The following is a 12,722-nucleotide window of genomic DNA, read 5'->3' as shown; positions in this document are numbered from 1 at the left end:
TCTCTGCCAGTCCACCTCATCCTCTGTCTGTGTTTCTGTTTGGAGGGCTGACAGTGGTGTAAGGTTGATAGAGGGGGGTGGAGGTGTGATGGATGTGCTTAATAACTGTCAGGATAATAACTGTGAAATGGTGGCATTGCCCTTTAATAACTGTGCCTGGAAGGCTTTGGTGAATGTGGATTATATACTCTGATAATATACTGTCATCTTAAAACCTCCTATCTAAAAAGAGGGCCATCAAGAATTATTCGCAATTATTGAATGTGTTTCAAGTCATTTTGAAATTGAACATAAGTTGTGTTTGTGGATCAAGAGACATTTTCCTCTTATTTTCGTCTTGATAAAATTGCATTAACACGAATGTAAATGCACATAATTTAATTTTTACCTATTTCTTTGGAAAATTGAATTTCTCTCTTTGATTTGTAGAAATTTCATTTAAATGAATGAATGAACACTCTATACAACAAGCAATTGCTAACCAGTCTAGCAAGATACAAATGTTTTTTCAGGTTGCTCCAGTCCTTGGATCCTTTTGTTTTGTTTGTTTGTCACACAAATGTGGTAAAACTGATACTATCACCAGCTGATACTGTATATATGGATATAGTTTAGAATATAGTTTAGAAAATCTCACTGATCTCTGTGTCACATTTTAGGGAAAAAAATAAAATATGACAAATATGGACAGGATCTCCAGAGGATTACTCCGCTCTCATTCAAGCATGTCACAGTTTCTGTGTATATACTGTGAGCTATTATATTTGTTTTTATGAGACAAATATCTTAAAAATGGTAGCACTGACAGAACTCAACAGCAAAAGCTGGCTAATGAGTTAAGTTAAGTTTAATATTTTTGATCACACTGGTTGTAAACATTAGTTTAAAATTTCCCAATCAGGGTAAACAGACGTGTCTTTAAAATTAAATTTCAATGTGTGGATGAAACAGAAAATAAACTACACTGAAAGGAATGGATGGGATAAAAAGTTAAGTTTGGAAGACTTTTGAAAATAATCTAATAACTTTTAGCTTTTAAAAAGTTAAATTATACATACAGAATAATCAGCAGAATTCAATAATTTGCCATAGTGAACTGTCTTTGCCCCTCGACCCTTTAAAGCATCACCAACATACCAACCTTACCAATCCCTACTACTACTAAATTGTTGTTATTAAAATGTGTTAATTAATAATGATGATGAATAACAAACCAGTGAAAATGTCTGCAATCACTCTGATGGCACACTGCTGCAACATCAGTAATCATAGCTGTGATGGTTCTTTGTAACAGTTAATTTCAGCTTCATCAGAGTAACCAAATGAGAGGGGGTGGGGGGGACACTGCTCCACCCAGCAGCCACCTTGTTCATAAGAGGTGATGTCCCATTGGGTGCTAACTAATTGGCTGTAGCAGACAGGGCCTCAGAGATACTCAGACCTCGACTCATTAGCATGTTGTTAGCTTGTTAATAGCTTAAAGCTTCTTTTTTTTTTTTTTTACTCCTTCACATGATGAATGACCATGAAAACAATCAGTGGTTTACTAAACCCTGTGGCTCTGTGTGAGTGTGAGAGACAGAGACTCTATTTTCTGTTGTCAGTGACTTTGAGTGGTCCATGATGTAAGACTGGAACAGTAGTATGACTGGACTCGTCATGGTCCCACTCAGCTATGAAAACAGTGCTGTAATATCTTTTATGGAGGAGCTTTGTAAAGTCTGAGAAAATAACCCTGATGATATCACAATGATATCATGACCTGCATGTGGAATTTGAAAGATGTGTGAATTTATCAGACAGGAAGGATTAAACTGCATAATGGAAAATGTAGGATCCACTGTTATTGGAGTTTGACCCATTCATGTGACCAAAGTTAGAATATCTGAGTCGCTACTTCTTCAGTTTTCACAATTAGTTGTTAATCGTATGAGGTTTAATGGACATGAAGAACTAAACATACTGAACAGCAAGATTTGATAGTGACATCCTGGCCAGCAGAAAATTTTAATTATTCTATAAGATAAAACTTTTATCTCTTGATTTGATCATTGATGTTTCTGACACAGTTTAACATATCACAGCACCAGCCAATCAGGGGTTATCATTTCAAGTCACCTCCAATTATTATAATATCTAAGCTTTACAGGCAACTGATTTTCAAACTTTTTGCTGCTGTCATCTCTGTGGGGAGGAGGGGTCTGCAGTGGTTGCAGATGCTGCTCAGGGCTGAAACACCTCCTTCACTCCTCTGTGATTTCACATAAAAAAATAATTTATTGCTTTAGTTGATTGAGTAGGACGTGAGTTTGGAAGCTCCTGCTGATTTCGATTAAAATTGTTATTCTTTTGCGCTGTTTGGTCACATTTTAAGTCCTGCCTTACGCAGCAGTACTTTTTGCTGGGAAGTTTTACTCTGGACTCCGTAAAATGGCTGGAAAGAACTCTAAAACCCACAATACTATTCAGACACAACTGAGGCTTGGTCCACAAACCGCGATCACATCCTTGAGTGAGCCGTCGGCCGCTGCAGAGGTCGCCTCGACGCATGCTAACCTTGACATTGCTGCCCTCAAGCTTGAGTTGCTGGCTTCGCTAAGGAAAGATATTGGACACTCTTGGGGATGCTTTGACTACTATCAAGCTCGACCTGCAAGCGGTGAAGACACAGCTAACAAGTGATAAAGCAACTACCGATGCTACCATGTCCAAGCTGAAAGGTACGGTTGAGGAGATGGAACACGCGCTCACCGAGTGCTCCGATAACATCGCAGAGATGAAAGCTACCATTAAGTTCCTCACTGCTAACGTAGCCAAGCTGGAAAATAAATGTTAGGATAGTGGGAGTACCGGAGGGTCCTGACACCTGTACCACTGCCGCTGTTGCCGCCTTAATGAAGGAAGCATTTGATCTGGTAAAGGAGCCGCTTTTGGACCTGTCTCACCCGACTCTCCAACCTAAACCCAAGCCTGGTGACCGTCCTCGAGCCATTGTATGCAGATTCCATTACCACAGTGACTGTGTTGACTGTGTTGGCAACTCCGTGGCATTGACGGTGCTCGGTATGGTCTGATTCATCCAGCGCGACTTCGCATCACACACAACGGTGTTGAGAAGGACTTCGTTTCAGCGGAGGAAGTATCCATAGTCATCATCATCACTATCATCATTGTTTGTCTCTTGGTCTGTTTGATCTTTGTCTCGACGAGTCTGAGCTGTGATTTGTCTTTTCACTTTAGCTGGTTTCAGCTGAATTTCTGGGGGTAAATGGTCACATGGCAACAGGAGGTTACGGTGCAGGATCCTACGTCCTCTCGCTTTGCCTTGCTCAGGTATCACTTCATATATGGGCATGTCTTTTCCCACCTGACGGATGACTTTGTGGATGCAATCTTCCCAGTGATTCCTGAGCTTTCCCGTTCCCCCTCTAGGTGTCCTATTCCTAATGAGAACACGGTCGCCCTCATTCAGAACAGAACTCCTGACCTTGTTATCATGATTCTTCTTGCTCCTCTCAGCACATTTTTTTGCGTTTGCTTTTGTGATCTCATAAGCCTCTTGCATCTGTTGTTTCCACTTTTTCATGTACTCTTGATGATCAGCAGTCCCAGTCTCTGGGGTCAAACCAAATAACAAGTCAACAGGTAGTCTTGGTGATCTGCCAAACAGGAGGTAAAAAGGTGAAAAACCTGTGACTTAACTTCTGGTGCTGTTATATGCATAGATGAGCTTGGGCAATGACTCTCTCCAATCTGACTTTTGTTTCTCTGTGAGCGTTCTCAGCATTTGTAGCAGTGTTCTGTTTAGCCGTTCCACCTGCCCGTTGCCTTGCGGGTGATATGGTGTGGTTCGAGAGCCCATCACTCCGCAGTTTTTCTTCAGCTGTGCAAACAATTGATTCTCAAATTCATCTCCCTGGTCATGGTGAATTCTTAGAGGGAATCCAAACTTCAGCGCATAATCATTGAATATTTTATCAGCAACAGTCTTGGCAGATTTTGATGTTGTGGGGTAGGCTTGTGCAAAGCGTGTGTAATGATCTACTATTAACAATATGTATTCATATCCACCTCGACACTCATCCAGATGAAGGAAGTCAATGGATACGAGCTCGAATGGCTGAGTGGTGAAAATTGGTACGAGTGGAGCTCTGGATTCTCTACAGGGCTTTTTCTGTTTCAGACATGTACAGCTTTGTGTGACATAATGCTCTATTTCTCGCTGCATGTGTGGCCAGAAGAAGCGATCCCGGATGAGCGATGTTGTTCGTTCCACGCCTTGATGTCCCATCTCATTGTGGAGCTGTCTCAAAGCTGTTGATTTGTATTTTTCAGGTAAAACAAGTTGTGTTCTGGTTGCAGTCTTTCGTTGAAGTATTCCATTTCCATCAAAGGTAAGTTTCTCCCAGTCACCAAGCAAACACTTTGTCTGTACATTGAATGACTTTAACTGCTCTCTTGTAGGTTTCTCTTTTGATTGTTTGCAGGCAATGACTGGGCCAATAGTTTGATCATCTCTCTGAGCTTGACAGATATCAGTTTTTGAAAATGGTGTAGGTGTGTCTTCACCCATTTGTGCACACTCAAAAGACATCATGGACCACACTGTGTGTGAAACATCACTTTCAACAGCTTGTACTGTGGCTTGCACTGAAGGGGAAGACATTTCTTCTGTGCATTCCTCCACCATCATCTCTATGTCACAGGGCATTCTTGAAAGACCATCAGCATCACAATTTTCTTTTCCTGGACGATACTTGATCATTATGTCAAAGTCAGTTAATTCTGCAACCCACCTATGCCCTGTTGCATTGAGTTTGGCTGTTGACAACACATAGGTAAGTGGGTTGTTGTCTGTATATACAGTACAGGAGGTGCCAATTAAATAGTCTCTGAATTGCTCAGCTACAGCCCACTTTAATGCCAAAAATTCAAGTTTCCCTGAATGAAGATGATAGTTCTTTTTTGCTTTGGTCAGAGTGCGTGATGCATAGGCTATTACACGTAGCTTACCCTCCTGTTCTTGATATAATACAGCACCTAAACCTTGGTGTGAAGCGTCTGTGTGTAAGATGAATGATTTGTTGAAGTCTGGGAATCCAAGAATCGGTGGCTCAACCAGACAGTCAATCAGTCTCTCCAGTATCAGTTGATGTTCATCAGTCCATGTGATCAGCTTGTGTGAAGGCGCCCCTTTGAACTTTCCTTTCATTTTTTTTGTCCTTGTGTTTCTGTCCTTGTGTTTGTCTGGTTTGGGGTTTGATCCTGTCAGGGCATAAAGAGGGCCGGCGATGCGGGAGAAGTCTCTGATGTACTGCCGGTAGTAGCTCAGAAGTCCCATGACTGCTCTCAGTTCTCCCACAGTCTGTTGCCTCTTCTCCTTTAAAGCTCTCACTGCCACTGTGTCAGCCGCGTCCATTTTACTACCCTCCGCAGACACGATGAGCCCCAAATAGCGGACCTCACGTTTGAACACTTCACATTTTCTAGATTTTAACTTTATACCATGCTGACGTAACCGCTGTAGCACTGCCCTCACATGTTCGACGTGATCCTCGAAGGTTCTGCTGAATACCAGGGTGTCATCTAAATAAGGAACACAGATGTCATCTCTCAGCCCTTCCGAGCAATCCTCCATACAGCGCTGGAAGGCAGCTGGAGCGTTCATAAGACTGAAGGGAATTCTGATCCACTCATAGAGACCCCATGGTGTCACAAAAGCGGTCAGAGGTCTGCTCTCCCTCGCCATAAATCCCTGATGGTATGCCTTTCCTTGATTGATTGAGGACTGCATTGATAGGGTAGGAACAGCTTTTTATGTGACAAAGCTAGATTTGCTTAAGGGTTACTGGCAAGTTCCCTTGACACAGAGAGCCTCTGATATCTCTACCTTTGTCACCCCTGACAAATTTTTTCAGTACACTGTAATTGCATTTGGCATGCGTAACGCCCCTGCCACCTCTCAGCGACTCATGTGGACAGTGTTGTCTGGTGTAACTAACTGTGAGGCCTGTTTAGACGACGTAGTGTATTCACCTGACTGGGAGAGTCACATGAATACTCTCCTGACTGTTTTCCAGCGCTTTGAAAATGCCTCGTTGACCTTGAACCTGAGTAAGTGTGAGTTTGCAAAAGCCACCATCACTTATCTTGGCAAGGAAGTAGGTCAGGGACAGGTTCGTCCCCTTGCAGCTAAGATCAATGCTGTTGCTGAGTACCCAGCTCCCATCAACAAGCGCCAGTTATAGCGTTTTCTAGGACTAACTGGTTACTATAGGGCTTTACCTATTTATCTTCAGTGATGCACCCGGGCACGCCATAGACCCCCCAGGGCTATCACACAAAAATAACAAAAATGGTGCTGGTCTCTCCAGCACCCGCCGGCTTACTCACTGGGCAAGTTCAGCAACCTACCTCATGTGGCTGCACATAGATGACCTCACTAACTAACCAGAACTAAATGACTAGATTTGTATCCCGGACGAGCCCTCATTATTATGTTACCGCTGGCTCAAACACCGAACATAATAATGGACACCACACCAGTAGGAAGGTACTGCATATGAATTTATTACAGTAACTTAAGGACAATGCAGGACTAAATGGAGACCAGATACCTAGCACCAGAAAGGTGCGGCTGCAGCAGGATGGAGAGAGAGAGAGCTGAACAAAGAGCCTATATAGACTCAGCCCATTAATCAGCACAGGTGTCTGCCAAACAGATGATCAACCTAAAAGGATCAACAGGAAACACCAAAATAAAACAGGATGTAACAGTCCCCTTCTTTTTCTCTTTCCCTTTGCTTAATACAGATACACTTGTGATATGCGAGTGATTCGCTTTCTGAGGGAGAGGGCCCTCGGTACCTTTCCCACTCACTTGGTCAGACAGCTGAGGGAAAACCACAGTGAGGAGTGGCTTAAGCGCCTCTGCCGGTACCTTGGGGCATGCTCAGACTTTGCTGCCCGGCCAAGCCTGCTCCCTGTCAAGTTCCATGAACCACCTGAGCCAGTAGATATTCCTTCACACAGGTGGATGCTGGCTGTTTATGGATGAAACATTCTCAGCAGGCTGGACCACATCAAAGCCAGCATAACGTCCACGTTTGACAGTATCCTAAAAATGGACTCTACAAAGAAGGTAAATATTTTTAACCGTTAACACTGTAAATTACTACATTATAAACAAAAGTAGTCTAAAATACAGCAATACATGCATGTAAAATATGAAATTTAGAAATGAAACATAGTACTATTATACGAGCACTCACATATAAATTAAACAATTTATTTAATCATTCACTGTCTTTTCTGTGCCATTACAGATCACCAAAAAGCTATCAAGCATTGCCAAGGGGACGGCCTTGTGGCTTACATCTGTGAGCAATGAGAAAGGCCAAATCCTTATCAGTGTCCTGACTGCTCAAGAGGGTCCTGCCTTGGACATCATGGCAACTGACCTGTAAGGTTTGGATGGTGGTGAACCCTTACAACCAGGATGAAGGCCAGCAGGATTGAGGTGCAAGCGTGATGGAATACAGAATCAAGGATCAATCAAGGATTGATTTCAGAGCTTTTTGAAAGCAAAATTGAAAGAAAGATTTGGTGGGTGGCCAGACCTGGTTGTCAAGCTTGACATCTACCACTTGGCATCTGGATTTAAAAAGGATGCACGTCCTCTGTACCCTGTCTTTATGGCAAAACTGTCCAGCTGTATTTTTGAGTGGGACAGAGGAGATGCTGCCTTGCTGTGGCAAGCCAAGCGGGAGCAGCTGAGACAGGAAGGTGTCCCTGGCATCACTGAAAATCTAGTTGACCAGCAGATCACCAAGGAGGAACTGGCCCTGCACTGTAGAAGGCAAACAAGAGGAGAGTGGCAGACCACCATCATGATTTCACAGCTTCTTAATGAGTTGATCAGGGTCAAGGGCAGAGATTTTCTTGGTGTCCCTCTTTTGGACCAGTAGAGGATGCAGCACATCTGGCAAGTTCAGCAGAGGCATGTTAAGTGCATTCAGGATGAACCAGGTGTGCTCCTCTACACACAGACTGGGACTACCACCAAGGCAGGCATTGTCTTACCGAACTACAGGTGTGCCAGAGGTTCCACATCTCTTGAGTCTTTTTACTTACATGTGAACAGGTTCATTCCAGGTCAGTATGAATCATTATTCATCAGCGAGATTAAATATTTACAGTTCAACATTTTATTTTATTGTTATCATTACCAATTTACACTGGTTAGTTTTAGCTTTCAATCATGATGAAGCTATTTGTTATATCCATTAAATAGAATAATCTTTTTTTATGAATTCTGCGAAAGCTTATTTCCTCTCTCTATTATTGTCTTGTCTGTCCCAGGGGAGCTAATAGGTCTAGATTACCTATTCCGTCAGACTGGAAAGGCCTTGCAGGATGTACATCCTGACTCAGAGGAGACTGATCAGATGCTGGAGAATGTCGGCACCGAGGAGGAACTGGAAGATGAGCGCTTTGAAGATACTGGTTTAGACCCAACCGTTGAAGTACTGGACCTGTCCTCTGAACCTTCATCTGTCACCACCAGCTAAGCCCACATCCAACTCCCACCTCGCTTCAGGCCTCTGCTGTTCCTGCATCTGCTATTGCTCCAGCATCACCCGAGCAACAACTGGTAATAATTCTTGTCATATTTGTATTGTGCTATGTCTGTATTTGCTTATGATTTTTGATTTTATTGTATAATAATAATAATGATAATATTAAACCTTATTTGTATAGCACTTTCTATAAACAAGTTAACAAAATGCTTCACAGAAATACATAGAAAAATTACTTAACGCCATCAAGAAATAGAAACGTGGATAAAACGCAATGATAAAACTCTAGTTAAATGCAGTTTTATAAGAATTCATTACATTTTACAGATTGTGCATGAGAGCAATGATAGTCAGTCTGGCCCATCAGCCCTCCCTACCTGCTCTGCGCCTGTCCTCCCAACTCCCACCAGCCTTCCAGATACCACGCCCGCTACAACTGCTCATCCCTTTTCTTCACCACCCATCACCCTTGCCCCACCTCAACAACAGGTGGTAAGTGTTTTTATTATGTGACATATCATGTGTTTTACTTTTGGTATAATGTGAATTTTTATTTCAATTGTATTGTTTGTTTCAGGCTTTCAATTTGCTGACCAAGAAGTCCTCAACGACCAGCACAGCCTGGTCACAAACCATCACCCCAGCAGCACCTGAGCAACAGCTCGTAAGTCTTTTTGTGAAATGCTGCATCAAAAAAGTGTCAGTGGTCTTCTTTTTTTGCTTGTCATTATTTTGATGTTTATTTTATTACATTTAACAGATTTTGTATGAGCGCAACAACACGTCCTCTGGCCCAAGAGCTGTCATCCCCAGCACAGCCTCTGCCCCTCCCTACATCACCATCCTGCCAGCTACTCTCGCCACTCAAACTGCTGGTCCCTCTGGGGAACCTGCCATGACCCCAGCAGCACCTGAGCAACAGCTGGTAAGTCATTTTGTGACAAGTTAGACTGTGAAAGATGTGTCACTTTTCTGCCTGTGAAATTGATTTTGATGTACTCTTATATTTTCCAGGCTGTTGATGAGCGAGGTATCCCAGGGATGGACTGAGTGGATAGCCTGGCAGAGTACTTGGTGGGGCTGAGGAGTGAAACTGGCACTCAGCAACCAACAGGCCAGTACAATTATAGCCCTGCGCCAGAGCCTTCTGCAATATGACCAGCAGCGAGTGGTGTATGCTGCGTGGTACCAGGTCCACCTTACCACAGGACGCTTCAGGTGTGCCAAAAAGAGACCTGAATTTACACCAGGTGTGGAGTGCACGACACGTTGTTCCTTGGCATCTTCAGGATCCCCAGCCCAGTGGCCAGGCTGTAGTCGTCTGGTAGAGTCCATCTGTGTCAAGCTGTGTAACATTACAAGAGCCCCAAAAAACAGGGCAGTTACGCACTGACAAGATGGATTCTGATTGTCACGAACTACAGGAAGATCCAGCAGCTGGTCCTGGGTAATGCCACAGTAATGCAGAGCACTACTCTGCAGTTGTTTGAGATCAGTCAAACAACACTGGTTCAATGGAACAACAAGAGACTGAAGAGGCAGGGCAGTAGTATTCTGCTTCAAGGGGTCAACTTGCCTGCCTCTATTCCAGTTGCTCCTGTGCCTCTCCCACCTGTACAGGTGCGCCCCGCAGCTGCACCCCCACGCCCTGGCCCCCAGCATCAGTACCACTTGCCCCACAGTACAGCAGGACAGGCAGTGGTCAAGAGGAAGTTTGCAGCTCAGAGGCAGTTCCCTCAGCCGGCACCTCCACCTACATCTGCCACATTGCCTGTTGTCCCCAACCCCAGCCCTGTCATCGCTCCTCTTATATTTCTAACCCCACAAGTCCCTGGAGCCCAACAGATCGCTCCTTCTGGCCCGCTTCCCTCCCCACCACCTGGGCTTACACCTGGACAGTTGAAAAGAATAAATGTAGTCAGTGCCACCAGCCCCGCAATAAGGAAACTGGTCACAGTCGGTATTATGGACACATATACTGTCCCCAAAAAGCCAACATGCCAGTTGATCAGTGGATGGAAGAGATGCGGAGGAAAAGGGCAGATAAAAAATAGATTTGTGACATTCTTTGTCTCTATGTGTACTAGGGTTGCACGGTATACCGGTACCAGTATAGTACCGCGATACTAGAGTTTTGAAAACGGTACTATACCGGCATTTAAAAACAAACGGTACTTTTATTTTTTTTGGTAAATTGGAGCCTGTCTCTTTAAGCACAGCGAGGCCAGCGAGTGTGACGTAGTTGCCCGAGAGGATGTAAGCCGCGTCCCACGCGCACTCGCATGTTTAGACTGAGGAGGAGAGAGAAACGACAAGTCGCGTCTTAGACAGACGGAGCGGGTTGAAGAAAATACAGTAGATAGAGATGGCAGCTGCAGAAAAGCCCGTACTTGTGGTCAAAATGGGGGCCCGAAGTTCGGTGTGGAAATATTTCGGGTTCAAACCGAACGATAAAGGCGAGCCTCTGAACCCAGAAGCACCGCAGTGCAAGCGGTGCTACAAAGTGTGTCTCGCAGAAGGAGCCAACACTTCAAACCTGTCGAAACATTTAAAGGACAACCATGCGGACTTGTTCCGAGACTTCAGTCAAGAACGACAGGTGATAATGTTGTTCACCTGTTCACTGCACTGTAATGTCAATGAAAGAAGTACAAAGCCCCTCCCAGCCCAGTAGTAAACCTACAGTAGCCTGCATACAGAGAGCTAAAACATGTCCATGGTTAATAAATACATTAAAAAATATATTTTTAAAAATTAAATTACATTCTTTAAATATTTAAATAACCCATTAAGGCAATACATAATATAATGAAATATTTTTTACAAAAAGTATCGAAAAGTATCGAAAAGTATCGAAATACATATTGGTATCGGTATCGAAACAGAAATTTGGTATCGTGACAACCCTAATGTGTACATAATGTAAATAGTTTTTTTTTTTTTAAATGTCTTGTTATATTTTAGTGTTATTCTAATAGTGTCCTAGCCTTATTTATCTTCTATTTTTACTTCATTTATTATATTTTATTTATTTTATTTTATACACTTAATTTATTTCTTAGTATGTTTGCTATAATTATAGGTGTATGGGTGTGTGTGTGTGTGTGTGTGTGTGTGTGTATGAGAGGGAGAATTAAGGTGTGAAATTTGTAATAAATTTACTATATTTCGACAGAGGTATCTTTCACTTATTCAAACACTAGCATATAATGAAAATACAACAACGGAACAGAATAGTATTTCAAACAGTTCCACATTGCATGAAAGCATGCAAACTAATCAGTCAGAATTACATTGTTGCAGTACCTTCAATACTTATTGTATTCATTGGTCAGAAATTTAAAAATAAATATCAAATATATTCTAGCCAAAAGTAAATGCAAAACGTATGTGTCTAGGTGTGATTTTTACAAAATGTTCTTACATTGCTATATAAAGTTTATTATTATTTCATTAGTAATAATAAAATTTTGATATTATGTAAACATTAAACAACACAATGAATTGCTATTTGGCTGTATGGCATTCACAAAAGCCCCTATCCAATTTGTATCACTTATTAAGTGATATTTGATAGATTTATAATGCTTGGTAATTTTGGGTAGCAACATGTTCCAGTCGGGAACCGAAACGGCGACCTATGCCATACTCTAGTTAAGTTTCATGTTTGGTCATATTTCTCAAACTAATGGAGCGTAAACTGTGTCCAGTAACTTGTGATGGGCAGCAGAGACACTAATGACTATCAGTTCACTTCACCCCCCCCCCGAACTCACCCCCCCCCCATACAGACTATTGTTCCCCAGCTTTAGCTCAGACGGTAGCACATCAGACTTTTAATCTGAGGGTCCAGGGTTCAAATCCCTGTTCAGGCGAAGCCCCTTTCTCTTTGAAGGTTTTAGAAATTTAAAGAGGATTCAAACCTCAATCTATTTTAATCGATTTGGATCAAAGTTTGGTACACTCTGCATCTTTGGTTGACTCCTTATAGGTTTGCAGAAAGTGTGCTTACTGCTGGCCTCACAGGCATTGAAAAGTGCATCCAGGTGCATATTTCCTCAATCAGAAAAGCTTTTTGACACCTGCGCAGATCCGTCAGTAGGACATCGAACTCTTAATCTGAGGGTCCAGGGTCTCAATCCC

Source organism: Seriola aureovittata, chromosome 10, assembly GCF_021018895.1.
Source record: "Seriola aureovittata isolate HTS-2021-v1 ecotype China chromosome 10, ASM2101889v1, whole genome shotgun sequence".
In the NCBI taxonomy this organism is placed as follows: domain Eukaryota; kingdom Metazoa; phylum Chordata; class Actinopteri; order Carangiformes; family Carangidae; genus Seriola; species Seriola aureovittata.
Note: the sequence above shows the minus strand (reverse complement) of the source record.